The sequence below is a fragment of the Belonocnema kinseyi genome, chromosome 5 (genome assembly GCF_010883055.1).
Source record: "Belonocnema kinseyi isolate 2016_QV_RU_SX_M_011 chromosome 5, B_treatae_v1, whole genome shotgun sequence".
Taxonomy (NCBI): Eukaryota; Metazoa; Arthropoda; class Insecta; order Hymenoptera; family Cynipidae; genus Belonocnema; species Belonocnema kinseyi.
This window is the reverse complement of record NC_046661.1, coordinates 57,398,369-57,405,012: the sequence shown is the minus strand read 5'-3', so window position 1 is coordinate 57,405,012 and position 6,644 is coordinate 57,398,369.

Genomic DNA, 6,644 nt, shown 5'->3' with positions numbered 1-6,644 from the left:
AATACACGCATTAAAGAGGCGCGCGAAGTATTCAAATCATGAGAATCGCCAGCCCAGCATCGAAATCTGGAAATATTAAAATCTCAATCTCTTCATTTTATTTCAAAGCAAATAGAGATACAAATAGAACCGCCGAAGTGTTCCGACCGGCAATCGTGCACCTTCGAGTTTTCAAATTCAGAAGAGGAGAAATTGGTTGCGCGCGCAACCCAGGCATTTATATTGTCTCCTACCATATTCACACGGACATAGACGTGTCATAGTATTGGACCACGTCTCGTTTCAGATCTGGGAACACTGTATGCTTCGTACATCTCCTCGGAAGATAACACAGACGCAGATAAGGAATCTAGGATTAAGAACCTAGAAACGCAATGGGAAATCAACCACGAAAACTTTCTCGAAATTACTAAGCATTTTGGACAACCCCAAATTGACTTATTTGTGGTCAGAAACAATACGAAATGCAAACTGTATTGTTCATGACATAGAGATCCTGGAACACAACTAATTGACGCTTTTACACAAAACTGGGTTCAATGGCATTCTTACGCGTTCCCACCATTTTCTCTGATAAGAAGAGTTCTCAAGAAAATCATCGCAGATAAGGCGAAGGGAATACTGATGGTACCATGGTGGCCGTCCCAACCATGGTATCCGCTGTTTATATCGATGCTAAGAAAAAAGTCCCTAATCTTACAACCGTCACCTAAACTATTTACTTCGCTTGTCAGATCTCTCCCGTTGACAAGGAATCTTTCACTAGTGGTAGGGATTGTATCCTTCGAGCATTTTCCAGGAAAGGACTACCTGCAGATTCCATCTAAACCATGATGATTTCTCTTGCGCCTAACACGATAAAACAATATGGGTCGGCTCTAAAACAATGGTGGGCGTTTTGTCTGAAAAAAGAGGTAGACTCATTTAACGCAAGTATCAATTCGATCTTAGAGTTTCTATCAGACAAACTTAAAGAGGGAGCTGATTATGGCTCATTAAACTCCATGAGGGCTGCAATCTCCTTAATACATGTTGATAGGATCTCCGAAAACGAACATATTAAGAGGTTCCTCAGAGGAGTTTTCAAGACAAAGCCACCAAAACCAAGATATGAGGAGATTTGGAATATAGACATCGTCCTTCAAGAACTAGGGAAGCATTTTCCCCTCCAAAACCTGCCTCTACAAGAGATTACAGAGAAAACTGTGATGCTAGTAGCGTTAGCAAAGGCTCATAGGGTGCAAACGTTGGCGTCTATAAAACTAGAAAATATTTTTTAAACTAGCACTGGTCTCAAGATTAAAATAACAAGTTTGATTAAGACCTATAAAACAAGGAAAAGTTCAACCTCTTCTGCTGCTACCATATTTTCAAGATTCACCAGAATGGTGTGCAGCTCTAACCTTGGAAAAATACATGCAAATCACCGTACCACTACGAGGGAGTGTTAATAATCTTTTTATTACGATTAAAAAACCGCATGTAGCGGCATCAGTTCAAACGCTGAGTAAATGGCTAAAATCAGTTTTGAAGAAAAGTGGAATAGAAAATTTCTCAGGTCACAGTACAAGGCACGCAGCAGCATCTTCTGCTTTTAAAGAGGGATTAAACATTAACATATTGAAAGCTGTAGCCGGTTGGTTTGCGAAATCAAAAACATTTGATATTTTTTTATAATAGGCCGATAGTTACCTCAAATGACACGGTTGCGTCTAAAGTTTTAGGAAATAGGAAGACAGCAAAAAATTGCAATAGAATGTCTTATAGTTTCTCTATTTTGTGTTTAATATTATAAGATAAATCATATAGTTTATTGATTCATTAAAAATATGATCATTATTTAATCCTAATAAGTAACACTTTAGAAATTTTCGTTCGACAAAGTGAAAATAAAAATTAATGATCAAGGTTACTTCCTTGAAAAAAAAAATTGATCACTCTGAATGTCTACATTTTAATTATCATCGAGAACGAGGCTAAGTATAATTAATCGATCAAACGAACTTACTTAAGTGAAGTTCGATCGTAATTATACGAAGGCCTCGTTTGAGATGATAACTGCCCACCCTAAGCGTTATTTTTGAACCTAATCCAAGACAATTTTTTTTTGCACAAACAAAGAGACTCTTAACTGAATGAAGATGGCGAGGTCGAGCAGCAGAGAAGGGGTAATTTTCAATCTACTCTAAACTTGTGGCGGCACATTGCGGAGCGAAGTGGTACTACATTTGAATTATCATCTCGAACGAGGCCTTCATATAATTACGATAGAACTTCACTTAGGTAAGTTCGTTTGATCGATTAATTATCAGGGTTGCTTTTAACCGACTCGCCTGGGTGTAAACATTGATTGCAGCCATACGATCTGTTAAACTGGACAAATCCTTATTATTAACTTTGAAAAGAATGCGGAACTCTTAAGTAGTATAAACGCTGACAATTATTCCTAAAATGCGTTGATACTTAGTAAGTCAGGGTCAAACATCTGTGGTCGTTGTGGATAAGTGTGATGCGCAATTACAAACTGATACTTTATTTATTGTGGCCGTGGACGTAAATCCAGTCACATTGAACGTGAAAAGGCAGAGGTGCGTGAATCATGACGTAACCTGATGCATCTATTGAACGAAGATCAAAAAGGTGCCTTTTAACCAGAAAATTTTATAATGAAAACGAGGCATGCCATCGTGTAGTGATCATGCCTGAAATAAAGGCTTATATGTTTCCAGGTGAAAATATGTAGTCAGAGCGCATTGCACATTGTTCAAATTTGGCTAAATCATGTTTTTGGAAGACTGCGATGAAGGTATTAATTTGCAAAAAAAGTCTGAAAATTTGTCTTTTTTTAGGCTTAAAGTATATGCAAAATTTGAGATCAAAATAATAACTATTTTTTGAGAAATAATACACGGAGAAAATTTGTCATTTAAAATTTACCCAATTAGTTGGGTAAATGAAAGACATTACTGCATTTAGATAAAGTTTACAATTCTTTTAGGATTTAATACAAAACAGAACTATAAATATTACAAAAAAGTTATGTAAAATCTTAAGTCCAAAAGTGAAAATTCGGATATGTAATGATTCATATAAGGATTCCATTATTTTCATACCGGTATATCATGAAATAACGCAAATTAATGTAAAACGTTATTAAATGAATGATATAAAGTTTATTTTCGTTTTATATTAACGATTCACTTAAAAGAAAGTATATATTGCAGAATTTTTTATAGTTTTTTACTATTATAATGAGAGGAATTGCACAACAGTATGGTAAAAGGAGAATCACTAGGGGCGTCAACATTGCCAGGGCTGAAGTTTAAAGCCAAGCCCCCCGTACAAACTTTAACATTTTTAAGTTTTGGTTAATATTGTAGGAGTTCAGAAAATATCCAAATATATGGATTAGTTTTACATGTTTGATTTTATTCATTGAATTCTAACCTAATTTAATTTAATAGATTGTATATAAATTTAATTTGTAAGTTTTTAATGTTCAATTTTTCACAAATTTAAAATATTGAAAATTAAATAATTTAGGGTTTTAAGGTGAACTAAATTTTTAATAAAAAAATTATCCAATGTTTTTATTTACTTCCTCTGAATTTATAAGCCCCTTTATTAATAAAATGTTTAAATAAGAAATTTTGATGAACGAGGACCAGATATTTTTTGGACTACTCTGACGTACTCGTACTTACACGATTTTTTTTCTCGATATTCTAAGTGTTAAGTTAGCCCTGAGGTCTATTTGTTAGCGATCGAACGCGTTAAACTTAGAGTAGTTGGTTTGAAACCCGTCACAGCGTTTTCGATTTTTGAAAGCGTTAATATCATTAAAAGCGTGCGACTAAATTATATGTATTTTGTTGTATATTGAATGTAATTTGGAAGACAAATTGTGTCAGGATGTGTGTAGTAAGTGGATCATCTTCCCTAGAATCTGGTTGTAGCGAGAATATTTTTTTTTGCTAACGCACGAAATTTTACATGACTGGGATGTAGAATTCACATATAGAGCGGTAGACTTTGATTTCTTTGAATGAAACTGTAACTAACAGTCCGAATCATTTTGCCTAACTGTTAGGTAATCGACATCTCATTTTACTTAACTGTCAGGTAATCCTTATTATCGAGCTGTATTATTTCTTACTGAATGGCGAATTAAATTATAATAAATTTATAATAATAATTTATATTTTCATATGAAATATTATACTATTTCATTTTACATGACTGAATGTGAAATTTTAATCAAATGCCGAAATGAGCCCCGTTTACCGAACTAATTTATGTAAAATTTAACACAAATATTCTCCGTGTATTTGTTATTAAAAAAGTTACTGTTATTTCGGTGGAGTTTACTTTTTCTTAGCCAGTCGCAAAGCCATAAGAGTGAACAAATTTTAATCCTAGGGAATTATATAGTGTCACTTATGCTTAGCCGCTAATTAATTTTGGAGTGTTGAGTATGTTAAAAATGTCTGCAAAAGATAAGTACGTGTTTGTCTCGTAAACAAATAGAATAAATTTTGCAATTGTCATCTTAAACAAGTACAAGAAAACAAATTACAGTAAATCGAAAAATACAAATTGAAAATGACTTTAAACTGAAAATATTTTTTTGGAGTAAAATAAGGGAGGGGGGCGTTAATTTTTTTATAACAATTATTGCAGTCGTAATTTTTAAGATACGCAGCCGAAATTGATAAATTTATTTGACTGTATACTGATACTGAAAGCAGTAAAATTTGCAGAGAAATCAGTTGCTAAAATACTGTTTATAATAGCGGTTTATTTACGACCAAGATTGGTAGCAGATAATGGAGTAAGCTGCTTCCGCCTGGTAGACGCTGGCGCTGAAATTAAATTCGCGCATTTACAATGCAACAATTGGTAATATTATGAAAGAATGGACATATCGAGAGGTTTTTTAAAAATTTCCGCTAACTTTTGCACTGATTACAAATTTTGCATCAAAAGCACAGGAAAAGCACGTGTAATACTTGAAAGGTAACTGCACCTTTTTATATTTTCACTAATTGTACAATTACAGAAAGAGAAACACTCTTTTTGCGAAATTTTTAAGAGTTTGGATTGAGCAAATTTATTTGAACTTTTTGTACATTGTTAAGTATACTTTTGGTAATATTCTGTAATTTTTTCATTTGAAAATATTTAAAAACAAGCCGGTGAGAGAGATTGTCCGAGAATGTCTTGGAAAAAAAACAATTCGCGGTGTTCACTGTATCTCGGTCGGAAATTATCGGAAATCAAAAACCAATAAAATTTAGTCAAAGTATCATCAAATCCTTCTCCCAACGTTCTTTAATTATGTTTCTTTGCATTTAAAAATGTTTGGTGGTCGACTAAAGTGTAATCTGCTATTTTCCACGAAAAATTCTACCATTTTGGGGGTGAAAAACATCCTTAATGTAAAAAAAATCTTGAACTAAACGTTAGGGGGAGGTATTTATATGTAGAAAATTTGTACCAAGTTTGAATTGAATCGGTAAAGTAGTTATGAAATGTCAGTGAACATGGACTTTGAAAAAGTATTTTTGAGAAAAACGCGTTTAAAGTTTTAGAAGCCCGCAGCTGTCAGTGCTGTAGTGCCAAAGGACAGGAGACTAACTAGCCAATAACTTCGAGAGTTTTTCTCAGATCGACTTAAAGTTTTGGGAGTATATTCTTGAAATGTTTAACAATAAGAAAAGACAAACAAACAAAAGTCGATTTTTTGAAAGTGCAAACCTTTTGCACCCCTCCTACAGCATTAGACGTACTTTTTTGACCTGTTAATACAAAATTAGTAATCAGCGCAAAAAGTTACCTAAAATTAAAAAAAAAATCAGCCCTAGCATCTGCCAGACGGAGGCAGCTTATCCCACTTCACTGTCATACACAGCGACCGATATTGGTCGTAAGTAAACTGCTACTAAAAATAGTATTTTCGCAACTGATTTTTCAAAAAAATTTACTACAATCAGTGTCAGTATACAGTTAATAATATTTGCCAATTTTAGCTGTGTATCTTGAAAATTACGACTGCAATAACTGTTATACAACATAAATTAACTCCCCCCCCCCCCTCATTAACACACAGAACATGTTTTCGTCTTCGCATCATCTACAAATTGTAAGTTTCGATTGATTTTAACCCCGATTGTTTAGGATGAAAATTACAGAAGTTATTCCATTTGTTCACGAGACAAAAACGTACATTTCTTTTGCAGCCGCTTTCAACGTAATAAATACTAAAAAATCAATGAGCGGCTAAGTGGTATGTGAAACTATAACTCTTTAGAATTAAAATTTGTTCACTTATATGGCTTTGCGACCGGCTATTATTTTAAGCTGAAATTTTTCATATACTTTCAGCATATTAAAACACATCTTTTTACAGAATTTAATAGATGTGCATACACTTTTTGCAAAAATAACTACAGAGTCTATCGAAGACCTACAAAGAATGTTGAATTAACTAGATGCAAGCATGAAGAGCATGGGCCTCAAAATTAACGCAAATAAAACAAAATTTATGGTGTTCGAAGGAAAGAGTGAGAAAACACTATGCAATATTTTATTAAATGATGAGAGAATTGAACAAGTTGATAAGTTCGTATACCTTGGTAGCTTAT